This window comes from Numida meleagris, chromosome 6 (assembly GCF_002078875.1).
Source record: "Numida meleagris isolate 19003 breed g44 Domestic line chromosome 6, NumMel1.0, whole genome shotgun sequence".
NCBI lineage: Eukaryota > Metazoa > Chordata > Aves > Galliformes > Numididae > Numida > Numida meleagris.
In genome coordinates, this window is record NC_034414.1 from 60,017,628 (window position 1) to 60,038,526 (window position 20,899).

The window sequence follows — 20,899 nt, forward strand, 5'->3', positions numbered from 1 at the left end:
TGGCCATTAGTACTGTTGTGTAAAGCACCACAGGAAGTCTGAACAGCAGGATTGACCTGCCCTTTATGTGCAAGGGGCAAAGAGCACAAGTGAACAAGAGGACAACGCTGGCCACAAACATGAAAAAAGACGTTTCAGTAGAATTTGGTTGTTTTTAATCTATGGCAAGCTCCTCACAAGTGTGAAAAAAGTGCAAAGGGTCTCTACTTGGAGGCTCACTGCCTCCTCGTCTGGCCTCTATTACTGAATGATGGTTAGCTCCTGGCCTTTGCCTCTTCTGGCTAGAATAAGGAAGGAGGAGATTATTGGGGAGCTGCTAAGAGAGGAATCATAGTCAAGGTGGGGTCAAGCAAAGGGCTCGGGAGAATGATTTTTGTAGCAGTGTAACAGGTCATTTCAGCAAAACTAGGGTGCACATGAAGACCAGAGGAAGTGTATTGCAGAAATCAGGACAAGAAATGAGATTGTGGGTGGAACATTTAGCTGTGTGAATGGGGGACTCCCACTGTGTCTATTAGAGATGTTCTCCAGAAAGTCTACAAGAGTTGACCATTTCCTGGATGAGAGGCACATAGATGAGCAGGATAAAAATGATGCATGGGTTATGGACCAGAATGGAGGAAATATTGGTAATGCTATCTTTGGCATGCAACAAAGAAAGAAACAGTGGAATGCAGAAAGAAAGATGAAGACCCATTGTTTCAGCCATACTGGTCATCTGAGGAGACAGATCATGGATCCATTCTTGGAGTAGAGAACAAAGCTGGAAATTCCACAGCAGAGAGATCCCAGCTGATTCTTTATGGATTGATAAAATTAAGTGGAAAAGGAAGAGGTCCCATGTAGAAGATAGAGCAGGACAAACTCAGGGCAAGATTGCAAGGTTAAGAGAAACAACAAAAGCAAACAGAATTATGAAATCCCAGGGAGGCAAGACTTCGCAGGGAAGGATGTGAACATTTTCTCCCAAAAGAAAGAGGAGGAGGATGAGAGAACTGGGCTTGCTCCAGCTGCTGGAGGTAAGGATCCTATTCAGGACATTGAGTATGGGGTGAGGCTAGTGCCCTGGCAAAGGCAGGTCATCCGATGAGGGTCATGCTTTGTGCACTTCGGTTACCTCTCTTCAGAGCCTCCAGTGGGAAAGGTGGAGCATTGTGAGAATCCACCATAGTTGATGGGGTCACATGTTGGGTTGATGGCTCATGCTGAAGCCAGCGTTAACATTGGAGATACTTTTCCGTAAGCCTTTGTTCAACAGTGCTGCAGTGAAGGGGTGAATCAGGCCTTCTCACATTGACGTCAGTGAAGTTACACCCAGGGTAAAATTAGCCCCAGGACAGTTGTTCTGACACTTTCACAATAGCACTTTTTGGGGTTTTGGCTTAGTTTTGCCTTTCTTTTTTTCTTTCTTTCTTTCTTTTTTTTTTTAAGTGATTCTCCACTAAGCCTGCTTTCTACAGCATGGAGAGGGAAGGAGGTGGCCCTGACCACTTCATGTGTGTGGATCACGAGCAGTATAACTGTGCTGACAAACATGTCATGCTTCGGAGATCTGAGCCTGAGTGTTACCTTATGTTTTAGCTGCTCCACTGGCTCGCATGCCTGGGACCATTTGAATTTCCCACCAGCTCAGCCCAACTATTTTCCACATATTTTAGGTGCTGAATTAACTGTGACCTCAAAGGAACGACATTTCCAGTCCATCAGTTGAGAGCAAGACAAGTTGCCAAGCTTCTCAAGGGTCATTCACCCACATCTGACATGTAGATGAGCATCGGCCCCACGAGGTTATTTGAGGACCCACCGGTACATGCTGCAAGATGAGGCCAACGTGAGTACCCTACATGTGTTGACCGAATAGAGATCTGCAAAGACATGTGCAGTTGGCGGCATTTTGTGCTCAGCTCCCATCCGTGTTTGTAAACACTGGAGAAAGAGACCCAAATCTGTGTCCAACCCCGAGCAGTTACAGAACATACTGTAATTCTGTAATGTGAAACAGAGTGGCTCGCTAACCGTGCAGATCTGGAGAGAATTCCTGACATGATCCTTTTACGTATTTTATGTTAATCACTTCCATCTCAAGAACACACGCAAACAATACTCCATTAGACGTTCCCTTTGGCACTCGGACAGCAGCGCAAGCCGCTGCGTGTACCCATGTGGCGGCCGGAGCAGCCGCAGTAAGGATGGGAGGCCTTTGGTGCATGCTGCAAACAGGAAGAAACCAAAGGGCAATGTGCAAAGGGCAGAGACGTGGCCACCAGGTCCTCCTTTGGGTTTCTGTGCAGGTTTTCTTCTGGGTTTTTCGTAGAATCATGGAATAGTTTGAGTTGGAATAGACCTCCAAAGGTCATCTGGTCCGACTCTCCTGCAATGGAGTGTACACCTACAGCTCCATCAGTGCTCAGAGCCCTGTCCAGCTGGTGTCTCCAGGGAGGGACATCCACCAACTCTCTGGGCAACCTGTGCCAGTGCCTTACCACCTTCACTGTAAAAGCCTTTTCATTATATCCAATCTAAATCTCTCCTTTTTCCAGGATACCGTGTGTCTGGCTGCCTGCCCAAGAGAGCTCATAAACATCAGAATGTTGCTGTGGTTCCAGAGACCCCAAAGCTCTTCTGCATTGGAGTAGGAATTTCCCCACACAGAGCTGCAGGTCACTCTCTTGAGCACATGTCCTGCCCTGAGTAGAACACAAAGGATTTGTACCCTCCTGCTCAGGTTTGAATTCCTGTGCTGAAGTTTACAGAGTGGTGTGAGCGATATGTGATTATTTGACTCTTCAAATAAGCCTTTGCTGCTTTTGAAATCAGCTGGGAAATATTTTCCCAGTGGAAGGAAAAAGGCTGAATTACCTAAGAGCATGGATGTGCACAGAGTTGCAGCACGGCTTTGTTGCAGCCTTTGACACCAAAATCCTCTATGGAGTGGAGGTTGGACATGCTCAGACACTAAGGGGATGAATCCTGCTGCTATGGGAAATAGGCAGGAGCCCATGAGGATCTCAGCATTGCTCTGCAAAGAGCCTGGCAGCAAGAAGAGAGATGGAATGGGAGAGGAGGCATTCACTGCATTTGCAGGAGCAAACCCTGCAAAGCAGTGTCTGGGAGATGGGTTATTTCTGCTCAGGATGTACTTTTGAAGCAATTAAGAAGCAGCCCTGACTTTGAATAGTACTGCTGAAACAGAATCCACTCCAACATTCACTCACCCAAATGTCTTCGCTGAAATCATGCTGTTTCCCTATTGTTATTCAACAATAAATCCTGCCCCCTGGGAAATGCATATAAATATGAATTTAAGAGTTCCCACATACAAAGAATCTCCCTTTTTCACCCTCTCAGTGATAAATAGCTCAGAAATCTTCCTACAAATATGTGCTTTTCTCCGTACTTTTCCCCTTAATGCTGTAAAACGCTTCTGTAGGAAAGGGAAAGCATCTGGACACTGCAAGGACGCAGCATGATGAAGAGAAGCTTTAGGATCTGCTGGATGAATTCCTTCACCCTACTGCTGAGGGTTTAAGCACCTCTGTGCACAAGCGTTTGTTGCTCTGGAGCCTAGTTGAGTGGTTTTGCTCTAGAACTGTTTGGGAAGAATAACCTGGCCATATTTTTGCAAAAGGTTTCCAAAAAATTGCAAATGTTAGTGCAATTTTTGCACAATTTTCCTGAGTCTAAGCTGGACAGAGAGGCAGGGTGGGGGCTGCCCGTGGGGCTCTGACTGGTTTCTTCATCTGGCGAAGCACTATGCAGAGGTGCTTCCATAAGTTTCATTCTATGGCTGATGGGAGGGAAATTCTGCCCTCTCCAAAGCAGGTAACCTTCATCCTCCTATGGGTATTAGAATCATAGAATCATGGAGTCATTAAGGTTGGAAGAGACCTCTAAGAACCCTAAGACCAACCCCAGCTGTAGCGGAAATGCTAAGTCACGGCTTGAACCAGTGATGGAGCACCTGGTGAGAAGGCAGGGCCAACCCAGGGGAGCTCAGCTGCATGCAATGCAATGCACTTGCATGATGGAAGGGGTGGAGCCAGATCCGCCCCTTCCCAGACCTCATGTAAGGGTTGGCAGTGGAGGCAAAGGTATCTCACTGGAGATCCCTGCCTACTGGAGGCATTCCAAAGGTAAGGAGCTATTCTTCCTTTGTTTCTGTACCCATGGCTGCTGAATTTGGGCTTGTTTTCTTTTGCTGCAGCCTAGGATTGTGCCACTCTGCTATTATTGCTGTACTTTCCATCACGTTGTTGCATTACATTAGCCCATGTCCACTGACCATGTCCCTCGGTGTTCCAGTTCTTGAACATCTCCAGGGATGGGAACTTTACCACCTTCCTGAGCAGCCTAGACCAGTGCATTGTCACTCTATCTGAGAAGAATTTCTTCCTAATATCCAACCCAAACTGTGGCAGCCTCCACCCCATGGATCATGGGGATCAGAGGACCAGAGCAACAACGTAGGGACATTTCAAAACATCTAAATTAGTTTCCCCCCCCAATTCACCCCAATAATAGTATGTTCTAAAGGATCCCCTGATGGGGATTTATCCAGGGAAGCAATGTTTGGCTGCCAACAAACACAAAGGCACGTGGATGATTGGCAAGGAGTGACATGGTACAGCGGGCGCTGAGCATTCCCAGCCTCCCTGCATATTCAGCAAGCAGGTTGGACACAGTCCCTGGGAGTAACTCAGAAATGCCCCAGGCACTCAGAGAGATGTTGAAAGTAATCCAGCTAAAGCTCCACCTGGAAAGCAGGGAGTGGGAAATTTAAGAGCTCGGTGACTGGCATGCCAAGAACGTGCAGATGAGATAGCTGGAAGGAGAGACACCATAGGAGACAATGCTCTTGCTGCAAAGGAAGACACCTATCGATATGTTTGTCTATCCTGAATTTTAATCAACAGTCTAATAACCTGATGGGGAACTTCTATCCCATGCAATATCCACAATTGCTCATTTCTCCCAACTGTGTCTACCTTTATCAGTATTTTTTTTTCTAGCTCTAGTTCTGCCTGGAGGTTTTCACTGAACTTTGTGGGGAGAACTAATAAGTTCTTATGATCTGTTCCAAGGTGCTGGCAGTAGTGAGGGAGTGCTGGCCATTCCCATCATCCATGTTGTGCAATGCTCTCCCTGCTCCCCCTGCCTCTGCCACAAAAAGCCAGAAATACCACTTAAATCACCATTGTTCCCTATGATTTAGTCTCATATCAAGGCTCAGCAGCTACAGCTATTTACAGCAGTCCCCCGCTAGGTGATCACAGCTCACTCTGCATATTTATAAATTTGAAATCTTCTTCTTGGTGTAAGATCATCCCCAAATTCAGCATCTCTCCTTGCAGCTGGTGTATAGATAGGGCGTGTTTACTTAAAGCACTGGAAGCTCAAATATTTAGCTTGTGGTTTCAATGGCTGAACAATCTGTACTGTGCTTGGGGACTACATGTGCATCTCTAAGGCAGAAGAGCTCTGCAAATGAAGGCACAAACATGTTTGTCAGCGCGGCAGAGGGCCCCCCCCCACACTGCTTCTCACCTCCCCGATGGCAATTTTTAAGAGGGCATGAATTAATATAAACAGCCTGCTGATGTCTGTTTGACAGAATATGTGGGAAATAGAGTTTACCTTGAATTTACGAACTGGGAAGGCTATTTCTCATGGTGATCAATGGTGAGTCACAGAGCAAACCTGAGGCCATTTGCAAGCCCGTGTGCTGTACGTCAGGTGTCGTGGGAGTGAGAACAGTGGGAGAGCAAAGAAAGGTCTCATGACAGTCTGTTAACTAATTTTCATGTGCCAAGTGAAGACGTGTCCTGGAATTTTGCAAAACTATATTTAGCAATGCTGACTGTCTCCAAAGAGAGCTTTGTAAGATGCTGGAACGGGAAGGAAAATACACACAGGTATAAAAGCACTCTAAGAAAGCAATAACTTACACAACTTTGGAGGGATATCCGACAATATATTTACTGCCAGCTGGGGACTGAGATGTATATCCAGAAGGCTGACGAACAGCAGGCTGCCCAGCCTTGTGCTTCTGCTTAAATACAAATGCAATAATCACTCTTGCATGGCTTTCCAGGGGTTGTACCTTGGGGAGCCAGTACTCCCACACCGGGAGCCCTGCATTGGACCATTCACGCACAGCAGATCTGCTTCCAGTGCAGCCTGAAAGATCAGCAGAATGCAGAGGTATGGTTTTGGGGGGCTGCATTTTGGAATACTGATCTGTGCTGACGATAGTGCCAAGGAAGAAGGCAAATCCTTACATCCTCAAGCACGCAGAGAAGACAGCAAGGAAAGGTGTCAATGTGCAGCATGATAGAGTGGGCAGCTGACCAATGACACAATGGAGCTTGGGCTGAAGATTGCCTTTGTGCACAAAGGAGTATAGCATTTAATTTAACAAGGTGTCTTTTCCTGGTCAAAATAAGCTGTTTATCGTGCAATCATAGGATTGAGTTGGCACAGACTTTTAAAGGTTGTCTGGTCCAACTTGCCTGCAATGAACAGGGGCACCTACAGCTAGATGGACAGGACTTCAGGATAGGGCAGAACTCATTCTTTTACATGTATCAGTAATCTCTTATGGGCGCCAAGGGGCCTCCTACTCGTCAGAGGCTTGACACAGGCTTAGATTCAATATTCAATAGAATGGCAACACAGAACCAATGTTATTTCACCCCATGGTTACCCATTGCTTGGTCCTATGTCTGAGGAAGATTTCTCACATCTTCAGAGTTTTTCTCCATCCCATGTCTGATTCTTTGGACACTGCACGAAAGAAAAGAGAATTTCACCCCCAAATGACCTTTCAGAATACTCTCTAGTTGAATTATAGCACAATAAATCATGTCCAAGCAGCATTACCATCAGATATCTACAGGGCAAACAAGCCTACTGCCATACACACGAGTTTCTTTCATAAAACAGAAGAGAGGGGAAAAAAAAAAAAGAGGGGGGGAAAAATGAAAACAAAACAAAAAGAATAATGCTGTAGGGTCTCTCCAATAGAACAGGGACGCAATCTAGTGCTGTATATATGGCAACACGATGAAGGCCCAGAGGACATGCTGTCCCAGCATCCTGACAGAATTAGGAAGTCTTCTCTCACAGTTGCCCCGTAGAGATGAAATTACACAAAGAAAGACTTCATTAGGATCCCAAGCTAAATATAGTCAAGTGGGGAGAGTGGAACATTCAATTTTCGCTCTTGGCAAGTGGCATGGCTTCGCAACCTTTAGGGTATTGTTTTAACAAAGCTGGAATCCCACACCGCTGATTCTGAGAGCTCAGCACCTACAAGAGGGAGGAAAACATTTGAATATAAAATCTTTACCTGGAAAAACCCTGAAAAACACACATGCCCCAGTGGCAAAGTTCTCACCCAGCTAAAACTGCCTCTGTCAGTAAGAACGAAGGGCTGGAAAATTCTTGGTGTCAATAGGAGCTTTGTATGAGCAAAGATCATGGGGTCAGAGCCAAACAGATCACTTGCAGCTCTTAGAAAACTGTGGATGAGAGAGAAGCAGCGGTGCTGAGCCTGTAACAAGCTTTCCTGAATGATAAAGGTCTGTCAGCATCTTGGCTGGGGCTCATTCCTGGTGCGAGAGCCCTGTTCTGCCCATTAGTGAGCACCTCAGCATCACAGCTCCTGCAGCATCGCAGGGCTTCAGGCTCGGTACTCCTCATACAAGAAATTCTTTGCTGTTCTTTGGATATGTAGGTGCCATTAAGGTAGTCAGTTGTGCAGTCAAGCATCTTGGGCAATTATGTGGACAATAAGGGAAATGGAAGCATGGGGACAGTGACTGAGGCTTCTTTTCGGGGCTATCATATTCTGTTCCTGCCTGCTCTGCACACGGAAGTAGCACATAGCGCCCTCAAGACAGCAGAGGACCAGCTTTCATGACCAGAAAGCCAAAGGCAAATGGGTGCTCAGCTCAAGCACATAACAAGTCCCATGGGGTTAGGACTTAGGCATGTAGAGGCTTTCACGAATCTGGCTTTGGTCTTGTCCTGGATCTCTGTAATACCTAATTCCTAACAAAGAATCAGAAATCCCAAACTCATCCAAATAGCATCCATTCAAAAGCGAGTGAATCCAGCACATGGGGTGATAAGGAGCAGGAAATCCCAGCAACAAGAAGGACGCATTAAGAGAGAGTGGAGGTCACAGAAGGAGAAACATCCAACCTGTAAAAGATGTCTCCTATTTCCCCAGCAGTAACATCAGTAAGGGTGGGACCTTTGATGGAAATAACTCTTCCATGGGAATGCTGCACAGGGCGAAGCTTTCACAGGGGCATCCCACCTCGCCTGTAATGGAAAACCTGAAGTAGCATTTTGAAGACATCTCCCATGAAGCGCACTGCCTCCAACAGATGTTCAGGGGAGAGGGAGAATGACCGCACACAGCTGAACTGAGGGAGTTTCCAACCCAATGGGAATATCCATGGATTGGAGAGGAAAAGATGCACAGCCTTGAGCAAGTATTCACGATGGGTTGGTCAAGTGAACCAGGTGAAATGAAGCCAGATCCGTTTATTCTGATGAACATTTAGGCATGGAGATGTCTGCGCATTGCCGTGAGCAAACAGAGCCCTCCGGGTTGCATTCCACTATCCCAGTTCAGGCTGTGCCATGGGACCTCAGCCCCAGCAGCTGGCAGCCAGGACTGGCGAGGGCTGCAGCACTCCGCAAACATCACTCTTTTAGGAAAAACATCAGCAAACAGTGGTCATGTGTTTCACTCCCGGAGCTGAAGGCGTGAGAAGGGCTTTAAAAAAAAAAAAAGAAATTCTATTCATTGAAGAAAAGCAATCCAGAAAAGAAACCAAAAAAGGAAGCAGCCCTGATGCAGATCCCCCCCCCAGAGCACTGCAGGGCATCGCTAGCAGCAGAGTGGATTTGGACAACAGCAGCAGCCTGGGCTGGGCTGCCTTGGCCTGGTTGTGTGCTGGTACCCAGCTCTCTGGAGGGGTACAGGGACACATCCCAGCAGCTCACGCTCTCAGGGCCCCATCCATGGCCTCAAGCACCTACAGGATGGGGGACCCACAGCTCTGGGCATCAGTGCCAGCACCTCACTGCAGGAGTGGCAGCAGGATGCTGCAGCAGTGCTCTTCTGCAAGCATGGCACCACCAGGGACAAAGTGACATGTGAGTCTAGCATCTCGCTTCTCTACCAGCCACCCAAGACCAGCATTTGTCCACTGGTTTAAATGCACCATCTCTTGTGTCCACCCCTAGACCAGATTCTCACAACCAGGGGCACCAGCAGCAAAGTGGAGGTAGAAGGGTCCAAAAGCAACACCAGAGCTACTGAGAGGTGAAAACAAGCTCTGCCACTGTGCAAGAAGGAGCAGGCGTGTATAATATGGTATATACTGTACATACCAAGAGAAAGAATATACTTCTCACTGTGAAGTGTTTTATATGCTAACCATCAGGCATACGCTAAGTCAATGGGTGCTGGCACTTTACATAAATATATGATGATGCAGTGCTATATGTAATAAAAATCTGGAGCTCAAAATATGGAAGCAATTCAAGAAAACAGATCTCACATTTTTGCCTTTGTTACAGTCAGATTCTGACATGCTCTGATTAAAATTCAACATCTGCATGTATTTAAAATTAAAATATATAGGTATTCATGTTTTCCTCCTTCCACGATGTTTTACTGCTGCCTTTTTCTTCTTAAATATTAAAAACATTACATTATTTTATTTCAGATGTCTCAATATATTACACATCACCCTTTCACCTCAGAGCTTTGGTTCAAATCCAGCTCTTCTCTGAGGAAATAGAAAACATCTGAAAATATTTAGTAGTCTCATCTCAGTGTCTAATCACAGTCTGCTCTGACATGACAAAACACAACAAACAAACTGGCTTGCCACAGATGAAAAATGTTTACACAAAAATACTCAGGAGTGTAAGAATGAATAAAGGCATCTCTAAATGCATTAAAGCTTGTGTTGTTAAGTCATAAAATAGTTTGCAGATAATCTGAGCTGCACCTGCCCCTCTGGAAAAAAGGAAAAAGCAGGTGATTTAGAGTCCTCACAGTCTAGCAGGTCCTGGCTGCATGTTTTTCTGTTATTCTAAAGCAGAAAGATGTGTCAAGCTACAGTGCAAATATTGTCCATGGGCATCATGGTCTGCAGAGCCTAAGTACCTCGTGATTTAGGAATCTCAGAAGAAAACTTTATTGCCAGTAAATCCTCCAGGACTAAAATATATGTACTTTGAGAGGCATGAGCATAAATAAGGTCTTTGTCCTTGCTGGAGAATTCAGCCATTTGGTGGGCGGATAGGGGAGCAGCTGTCCCAATAGATGTCCTGGTGGGCGCTGGGACAGTGCGCAGCACAGTTCCTCCTTCAAAGCCATGACAATTTAAACATGCAAAAGAAAGGCTTGGGGAGAAATAAAAGCTGCAGGGAGGTGCAGTACTTTCCCCACAGCCAGTGGGAGAATGAGTTGTGATTGTCCCTGCCCTTGACAAATGGTCCCTGGATTTACCTGGCCTGCAGGCATCAAGCCTGAGCACATAGTAGATGTTGGCTGTCCTTTGGTTCTCCGGCAGACTCAGCTTCACTTTCTATCTCTATTTTACTGGAAGTAAGAATGGAAAGTACTGCAAAGGGTGGTGAGTTAGTAGAAGCTGCTGCCCAGGATGGTGGTGGAGTTACTGTCCCTGGAGGTGTTCAAGATCTCATCAAGAGATGTGGCACTGGGGTACAAGGTCAGTGGGCATGATGGGAATGGGATGGGGTTGCACTTGGGATCTTAGAGGCCTTTTCCAGCCTTAATGATTCAATGATTCTATGGTTCTCTGGTTCTTTGCCCATGGATTGGATTGGGTTGGACTTGCAAGTTGTCCTGGACTTGTGACCTCCTTATCCTGCTTGGGTTCAATCCACCACTTGCTGAAGCTCTACCAGGACAAGATGTGTTCCCCCTGACCCTGGATGCCTGCTGTCACAGCTGCATCCCTCCCCTGAGATTTAGCAAATGCCCCACCAGCATGGCCGATGCACCTCAGGAACCAATGGGGCTCATTCATTCTCCCAGCTTGGCAGAAGAATCGGGAAATTATACCTTTCTTTATGGCTTTTCAGAGCTCCAACATAAGAAAAAAGGCTGAGAGTAAAGACAGAGCAACATTTCCTCTGTATTTCAGTCCCCCATCTACAGATGCTTCCCATTCATCCATCCTCCACAGATCTTTGGGGGAAATGGGTCCATAAACTATTTCTAAGCCAACCTGCAGGAGCTGACAAAGACCTACAAGGGGAAAAAAATGTTAAAATCCATTGCCCTCTCTGTCAGTATCCTACAATGCCTTATTATAGGAAGATATTGTTGTATCTCCTGCTGCAATGGCCAAATTCAATGTGAATAAATTAACATGCTCACATTTCACTATATCCCCTTTAATGCAAAATGATATGTATCCTGTAATTCAGTAAATTTGAGAGTTTATTTTCTTAAGGGAAAAATAGCAGCGTAGCTAAGCCTCTGCAGATCTTGGCATGTCTACAGTACACAAAGGACAGGCCAAGAAGAAACCCAAAGGATGACCACGCTGCCTCCAGAAGTGAGGATTCATCTCATAAAGCTTGCTGGGAGGAATGCTTGCTCTGCCTGGGCACAGTGCTGATGGATAATAATTTCCTTTGCACATGACATAGGCAATATTCCAAGCATTTTCAATCTCGTCTTCTCTACAACGTCCTTTGGTCTGTCCTTAGGTTGTATTGTCTGTGTTTCATGTACATGTGTTTTCTCTCTGCTGTCATGTTTTCCTTGTGCTCCTTGAGGAAATTTCTCACTTTGCTGTATAAATGCAGCATCGACATGCAAGCTTGTTCACACAGCCTTTACTTCTTTGCACTTCGTTACCCTCTTGCAAGGCTATTCCCAAGTAGTCTCCATTCCAAGATGTGAACATCCTTCCAATTAGCCATGTTGGCCTTCTAGGCAGTATATTAGCAAATTATTTCTGCAGGCTCTTGATTGACATTGCTGAAAAGATACTTTTCATGCGTGTCAGTCTTTGTGGGGTGAAAATGCCTTTAACATGCTTCTAGGATTTACATGGGCTTCCCTGGGCTGCTGCTGCCAAGTTCAGATGCGGTTGGAGCATGTGGCATTCTTTCTCCTACTCTTGTTACATTTTCCTTTTTATCCAACCCTGCTGCATAGCTCATATTTTTTATATTTCTGCCCTGTGATGTAAAGAACAGCTAGTTGCTAATTGTGCCCTTGTCACACCTGTCCACTCTGGTGTGAGCCTCTCAGATTCTGCTGTGATCACCAGGGCTCCTTCTTCCTTCCTTCTGTTTTTTTGGAGGGTAGGGAAGATTTTTGTTGTTTGTTTTGAGTTCTTTGTTTTGAAGTTTGATTTGTTTGTTTGGGGTTTGTTTGCTTGTTTTGGGTACAGTTGTTTGTTTTGGTTTTCTTTTAACCATTTAACTCCTTTAATATTTGCTGGCTGAGACTCTCAAACTGTTGAGCAAGATGCCCCATGTCAGCTGAATCATAGAATCATAGAATTAGCTAGGTTGGAAAAGACCTACAAGATCACCTAGTCCAACCATCCACCTACCACCAATAACCCCACTAAACTATGTCTCTCAAAGCTGAACCACAGTAAGGGACCGCACGCATGCTTGTAGATGTGGACAGACCCAGCTCTTTGCAGGCACAGCCCTTTCTGCTCAAGCTCTTCCAGAGCTTCATGCTACTCAAGATGTCATCACACCATTGGCATCTCCACAACCTCATTACATGTCAAATTCCATCCCACCCCACTGTGCCCACTGCCCATGTCCCTCAGTGCCACATCTCCATGGTTCTTGAACACCTCCAGGGATGGTGACCCCAGCACTTCCCTGGGCAGCCTGTGCCAATGATGGAGTTGTACATTCCCTGAGGGCTGGAGTGCATCATGAAGCTCTGGGTGTTTCCTAACTGGCAGTCTTCAGCTTGGACACACACTTGTCTTTAAATCACAGCACTGTTTCTTCACCCCTAAGAAGGGTTTGATCTACAGTACAGTACCTCAAAGTGCATGTCCAACACCTTCTCTGGTGACAGACCTGCCACCAACATGAATCTCACCCAATTCCTTGGAGAACACCAGGAAGATACAACTTAGTACAGACGGTGACCATACTTTAATCCCTAGAGCACTCAAACACAATCAGCAAATCACACACCACGAAGGAAAATCTTAGGAATAGAAGTATTAAGGCACAAGCATTTAAGTCATAGTTGATTTCTGTGTTCACTTCCCAACCTCCAAAAGGAAACCTCAAAACCCTGCAAAAATCACCTGTTTCTTTGGCAAGCAGCAACTTGAGGAGATCTTTCTTAAATGTGTGGCAGTGGAGTCCACGCTCACATTGTTCTGCTGATGGAAATCCAACAGTCTTCTCCATCACTATTGTGGGTAGAGGACAGGCCACCGATGGGAATAGTTGCACAATTCTTTTATTGGAAGCATCTGTAGAAACCATAAAACAACAACTACAACAACAGCAACACAAAGCCATGTTTTCTCACTTCTTTCCGAGCAAGGAGGGTGCCAGAGCGATTCTCCCCTCCCACCCCACCGCATGGTGGTTTCCTTTGTTCACATTTCACTGCCTGCATCCAGCAGAGAGATTGATGGGCTGGTGCTGAGCTCGGGACACACTGCACAGCTCTCCGGGGGCCTGAGCTTGACCATGTGGAATGGGGCTGCAGAATAGCTCCCGTGGCTAGAAGGGAGGAGGAAATTTGAGGGAGGAAGGTTACTTCGGGCGAGGTTCCAACAACTTCCACTGAGCTGCAGCTTACCAAAAGTCGAGCCCTGGTAGCAGACGAGACTCTTCATGGAGAACATGTCTGTAGGGCATCTCACTCAGGGACACAATGCCTGGACCCAGACCGACATTCCCTATGCTCCCCTCTGATCCTGGGCCACATCCTAGTGACAAGAAGCCCATTTATTTCAACGTCAGATGATTTCCCATCAGCAAAGGGTGCCAGGAGCACTTGCCAGCCTTGCTGAGAGCAGCTTTTGGTAACACAAGCTCTGTTGAGACCTGACATGGAGCTGGGCAGAGCAAAGCCCAGAGGGGAGAGGTGGTTGGAGAGCGGGATGTGAAGCCCTGGGTGCACTTCTTGGCTTAGACACATGCTCTCAGTGTGATTTTCGGTAAGTTGTTACATCAGCCCTGAGTCACCCTACCCCAGCAAAGGGGGGACATGGCATTTCCTGGCTTGTCAGGCTCTCTTCAGAAAGAAAGTCTCCTGATTTGTGATGGGTGGGAGGTGGAGGCCAGAAAAACAAAGCCAAAAAGAAGACAAAGAGCTAGCAGTACAGCAGCTCAGCAAAAGCAACAAGGCTCTGAGCACGCAAGGTAATGCACATAAATATTCATGGTCTGTCCGACATCCACCCCTTCTGAAAGCCCGAGTGATGTCCAAAAACTCATATGAGCAGGGCTCCAGCGCTGCTGGCAATGGTGACAGCCATCAGAGTAGAGTTTATTGTCTCAAATAGAGAAACAGGCAAACACTTCTGCCTCAGCAGAGCCTTCCCCCGGGGTTCAGACCTAAAATGCCTCCAGAGTCTGGTTTGACACTCACACAGCACCCAGTGTCACAGGACTCTGAGCCAAGCTGGGTCCCAAGTGTACAAAACCAGCAATTTTCTTGCAATCCTGTGCATGCGCATGTTTTTGCAGTGCATGTGCTCATGATAAACATAAACCAGTAAAACAAACCCAAGTGAAATACAGACTGGGAAAAATGTAACCTATTAAAGCCATGGAGAAACTTTTTTTTCCCTGTTCTCGCTCTTTTTTGGTTTGTCTAAATATACCTCCGGGCTCTTTCTCTTGGTTTAAGTGTGCTCTTTCATGGATGGTTTTCAATGTATGCTAAAGCTGCTGCCTGCTGCCAGCTCAGATTTTTGCACTGCGCGTCTCGGCTTTCCGTTCTATTAAGACAAAGTGCTGGCACTGCTCTCCGGCCGAGAACATTGTTCATGGTACTGAGCAGCGATTTTCCATATCTGACCGTCTCTGGGTTCACCCCAGGAGGAAGGGTGAGCCTGGTTTGTTAAGCTCTTGTTTCTCAGAGAGCAGCAACATCTGGAAGCCGGAGCGGGCTGCTGGCACGCCTCAGCGGAAAGGAATTCGGCACGGGGTGAGGTCTGCCCAGCTCCAGAGGTGTCATTGCAATCGGTTCTGGTGGCAGAGAAATAACGAAGCCCCCACATGAAACAGTATTAGGAGTGCATTTCGAGCTCTGTCGTGCCGCTCGGGGGTTTCGTTTCATCAAACAGGGAGTCCGGAGGCCCAGCAACCATGTAGTTCTTCATTTTCATGATCAAAACTACGTTTTCCTCAAGAAAAGAGGTTTACACTTCATAAAAGCTTGCTTCCCCTGTTGCCTGCCTCAGTGGGTTAGCAAAAAAATCAAAGCTGGGTAGAGGATGAACTCTCGCACTTGATTTCATTGCCACATTTCTAGCTGCCTTTGAGGCACTGCCTAAAACACATCCCCAGTGCAACTGTCCCATGGTGCGGAAATCACCTTTGGATGAAGACGAGCAGCGTGTGCCACGGCCACCAATGTGGGCACCTTTCAGACACAGGGACCTTTTCTGCATTTTGGCCAAGGTGAGAAGAGATGCTGTGAAACAAGCTGGTACTGCTCTGGGGCACAACACCTCCAAAAGCTATACGTGAAACTCCATCACGTCACACCTCTACAGATATCCTCCCTTCCTCAGGCTCTTATCCATCCCAGCTCTCACTTTGAGCTGACACATTTTTCCCTCTCAATGTCATAGAATCGTTAAGGGTGGAAGAGACCAGTAAGATCACCCAGTCCGGTATTGTCAGAGAGCTATGTGGACAAACCTTCACTAGACATTGCTTTCCAAAGCGATGCCGAGATGTGGTAACTGAACACCACCTCACCCGAATGTTTGCATTTTTGGGTCTCCATATGGGCTTGTAATTGTGCTTGCTGGAAAGCCAACCCACCACCACAACGGGAGATAAGAGCCATCCAGCATGCAGCTCCTAAAAGTTTATTTTGGCTGCCAAACCAAATGTGGAGATAATCTCTAATTAGAAGTGTTGCCTCTGAGACAGTGCGAAGCAGTAACAACAACAGTGGAATTTGTCTGAAGCGCGTGCTCCCCTCACTTGGCTATGGTGAATTAAGCAAAAACGTCAAACTCAGTCTGCACCCAGCACACATGTTCCATCACATTAGATGTTTACACCGTACAGTAGCCTGACAACGGAGTATTGATGAGAGCACGCGTCTTGATGAGCACTGGTGATGTTCACACTAGTTTGGATCTAGATACAAAGAAAGAGCTTCAGATGTTCCACTCTCCACCTTTCCCGAATGCTGGGGTAACAATTAAGAAAAGGCAGAAGTGGAAACTAATGCCTATCAGCACTTGGTTTGGGGCAGATCTATAAGGCATTTTAACCAGAGAGCTCCAAGGGCTGGAGTGCACTCCCTCAGGGTATTCCTTGCTCCTGGCAGCATTTATCCAGAGCTAACATTCAGAGACCTTTAGACTAATAGAAATATTTGCAAAAATTAGTTTATCACTCTAAAAGCTTTCTGCTAAAGCTATACTTCTTATTTTATTTGAAAAGTTTTGCGTCTTCTTGTATTGTATGCAGAAATGATACTTACTTAGCTACAGATGTTCAGGATTACAAAGACCATGAAACTGAATGTGTGGCAGCACTTTGCCCATCACAAATATGCTGCATTTCTTGCAGGAAGAACAATATTTTAATAATGTATGATGTTCTTACGGGTTCTATGACTATGTCTGCATGCAGTCTTGCCTGAAAAGCTCATGTTCCCACTTGTTTGTTTGTTTGTTTTGTAGCAGAAACCTAGCAGGCTCCAACATCAGAAGAATACTAAAAAAAAAAAAAAAAGAAAAAAAAGCTGAAAAAGCTGGAACCTTCCAGCAACTCTTCAAGAAATAACTTCTCCTTCTGTGATGACAATGTGATGTTAAGGTAAAACATTCTCAAGACCTACCAAACCTAGAAATAATTGCTCCATCAAATGAGGGTCTCTGGTTTGAAGCCCGGGGGACCAGGCCTGCTCTCAAGAAGTATAAAGCTATCGGTTTTCTCCTCTGTGCCAAATGCTGTCAGTACCCCGGCTCCTTGCCAGAGCACATCGCTACACACCAGGCAGAAAAGAAAACGAAGAGTGAGAACAAAATGGTCAAACCCCTCCAGGCCCTCGGCTGGAGCTCCACAGGGTCAACAGAGGCCAGGATGCAAATGTGAGGTTCATTTCTCCCCACCTGCAAGAATTAGTCTGATTATTTATGAGGGCTGCTCTGCAAGAAATGGCTCCTATTTTATGATGTTGGCCCATGACATCAGAGGTGGATGGTGGTGGAATGGCAGTAGAGGCTGAACATTCCTGACAGTGTCCTGTTACATTTCGGTGACAGATGGCTGTAGAGGGGCACTCTGACAAAATGGCGTCTGACACGGAAGTGCACATGAAGCAATGATGCATCACTGAATTCCTCCATGCAGAAAAAAACTGCACCCATTAACATTCATCAACACTCACTTGAACGTTTACAGAAACCAAACAGTGGATGTGATCACAGCGAGGCAATGTGTGGTGCATCTCAGCTTCAATGTGTTGGAAACAATGGAGACAATGTTGGAATATCCCAAAGTTTGCACCAGGTGGGGTTCCATGAACGCTCTGCAGGAACAGAAAGAACCATATGCAAGTTTGTAAGGGCCTGTTGATCCATTATGAGACTGATAGTAATTGTTTCCTGGATCGCATCATTCCTGGTGACAGGACATGATGTCACCACTACAAGCCAGAGTCAAAACGGCAATCCATGGAGTGCCAGCATGTGAATTCCCCCATCGAAGAACAAGTTCAAGACACAACCTTCAGCGGGCAGTGATGTGCACTGTCTCTTGGGATAGGAAAGGGGTGGGTGATCCTTCTGGATTTCCTGGAACCCAGACAAACCATCAACTCTGACTGCTACATCATGATGCTGACTAAGCTGAAGGCTCAAACTTCCAGAGTCAGATCAGAGAAGACGACTTTTCTATTGCCAGGCCCTATCCTACTTCAAAGACTGTGGAGCACATTGTCAGTCTTGGTTGGACTATCCTACCACACCCACAGTATAGTCAGAATTTGGTGCCTCCTGACTCCCATCTGTTTGGGCTGATGAAAGTTGGACTGTCTGGACAACATTTTCCTAGCAACTATGCCATCATAACAGTTGTGAAACAGTGGGTCACCTCCACTGGTGCAGATTTTTATGAGCATGGTGTGTGGGTTCTTCTTCATAGCTGGTGAAAATGGAGAGCTCATGGTGGTGGTGACTATGCTGAAAAATAGTGCTTTGTAGGTGAATACTTGCTCCATCGCGCAGTGTTATTGTGCTCTTTGTATCTGCTGTAGTCTCCACAGAAACAAGTAGGAAGCAACCTATGTAAATCAGGCTTTAAAAGCCCTCAGCACTTATTGTAACACATTTACACCTTTTTAGAAGCCAGACAAAGTCTAGTGCCCCTTAAGTGACTGCATGGAGGGACAAACCAAGACTATCTCAGCTTGGAAATGTCCAAGCATGGTTCTATTGCAGGGGTTGCCCCCGTGCTAGCTTGCTCTTGGCTACCCCAAGCTAAAAGCTGTGTTTGAAACACCTGACTGCAACCAATTCTTTCCAGTGAAATCATGTGAAAGCAGAACAAACAACTTTCTTCCTAATAAAAGCAAGGCCCTCAGGACCGACGGAGCCAACAAGTTAATCAAGTTTCCTACTAAACAGGAAGTTGTGGGACTGCAGCAGGAGGAGCAGAACTGTGTTTCATCTGGAGAAAGAGCAGAGAGGAATAATATAAATGAAAATTATAAAGAAGAATTGTAACATAGCATATTCTCTTACAAGGGTTTTATAAGGAGAAGAGACTCACTGCTTGCCCCATTCTCTTATGCACAGGGCAATTTCCGCTTTCAAGGATTTGCATGTTACCCTGTCCTCAGATGGGCAAACACTGCAGTGCATCTCACAATGGTGGCGATAGGTCAAATGGAGGAGAGCAAAAAAAAAAAAAAAAAAAGAAACAAAAATGCAATCATGTCATTACTGCAGAATATACGACCCCACTTTGCTCCTAGCTACCAAGCAGTACTGTGGGACGTGCATTCATGTGAAAATAAGCCCAGCCAGACATTGAGATATATACAGAATGGATGATTCATGGTAATTGTTGCACTGGAATTGCTCGACAAAGAGACAGAAGGAAGCTGCTGATTATCAAGCACCTCAAGAAAGACCACAGATACACAGGAATTAAATATTACAGTCACTGTGGACGTGTGAATTTTCATCCACAGAATAACAGGCAGGCCTGTGCAAAAGAAATGAAGAAAAGCGTGCTCATTAGATTCAAAATAACTGGAAAAAGTTGCGTATCCACCAATTCAAAAAGGGTGGAAGTCACTGAGTCACGCCGGCTGAGACCATTGAATAGGTCAGTGACGAGCACTCAGAGGTTCTAATGGGCACTACACCCTTTATGGGGTATAATCCTTTTCTAATCCTTTGAATTAGTTAAGTCCTGAAGACAGAAGAGACAGCAGAGAAAGCACATCAACCATCTGCTAGTTATCGCCCTTCTGTTCTTGGGGACTTTGCTTTCCTCAGGGAAAGGAGCCTTATTGAACCCTCAGCACCACGAGTGACTCGAAAGTGTAAGTATTTGTTGGAGCAAAGTATGCATTACTTCAAAAGCATAAAATGCCTAGATATTGAAGGTAATAAATCTTTCTCTTCAAATATATGCATTTATAATTTATACGATAAGCTTAATACTGAGATTTTCATGTTGGCTTCCAGCAGACACGAGATGCAGGCATTTACGTTCCCCAAGAGTGAGTCTGTCTGTCCCCTCTCCATCCCAAAGAAAATAATTTTTGATCCCATTAGCCAGTTTCAACCAATTTTGGCAGAAGGATAGAGGTCTTGAGGGTATCAGGTTCCCATGTGCTCTGTGATGGTAGGTGGCCAGGTAGGAGTGCCAGGCTTATCGATGCTCACCTTGAAGGCATGGCATCAGCATGGACACAACCCTTTCTTAGACCTCAGAGAATCCCAAAAGACCTCATGAATGCCCAGACAGACATGCAGTAATGAAAGCTTCGGTCAAAATTCACGTCTTATTGGATATCAGCAAAATCAAAGAGCAGAACACAAAGTAAATGTTGCCCCGTTGCTTTCCTGCTTGTGAAACCACCCATTTCTCCTTCTCTGTTGGTCACGACGGTGCCTTCAGAGCACCTTCACATCACAGCTAGCAATTCTACACGTCCTGCTTTTGTTTCTTCCCATTTAATGGGAGCCCCATCGCATTTTTATGCCTTAACTCTCTGCTCATAACTGTCAGGCTATCTCCTAACATATGGAAACAATTCATTTTCTTTGTCATCATTTGGATCTGAAACGAGGGTACTCTGAAATGCAGCTATACACGAATTTCCCTGAACTAATTACATAATATTTATCCTATTTTCTTTAAAGTAATACTCGCTAGCTAAGAAATGAAGAACTGCATTGCTTATAATAAACTCTGCATGCTACATTGTAATCTAAACTGTACAGTTATATATGGTGAAGAACTAAAAGGTCTGAGTTATTCCCCTTGGCAAACATTTTTTTAAGGATTGCTTAAATAAGCAGTACAGAAACCAGATGTCATTTGGTAAGAGTATCTGAATGACCAAAAATTTGCTGTCTGGGTATTTTTTTTTATTTTTTTTTTTTTGCTTTATAAAAACATGAGA

The 20,899-nt window shown here is 45.6% G+C and overlaps 1 long non-coding RNA gene across 1 annotated transcript; it reads right to left on the minus strand.

The window, feature by feature from the left end:
- LOC110402148 lies at positions 6,146-18,915 on the minus strand. The gene is made up of 4 exons (XR_002440929.1): positions 17,648-18,915; positions 13,356-13,526; positions 8,206-8,328; positions 6,146-7,308 (listed from the first exon to the last, which is right to left on the minus strand). It is a non-coding gene; the product is annotated as an uncharacterized LOC110402148 (long non-coding RNA).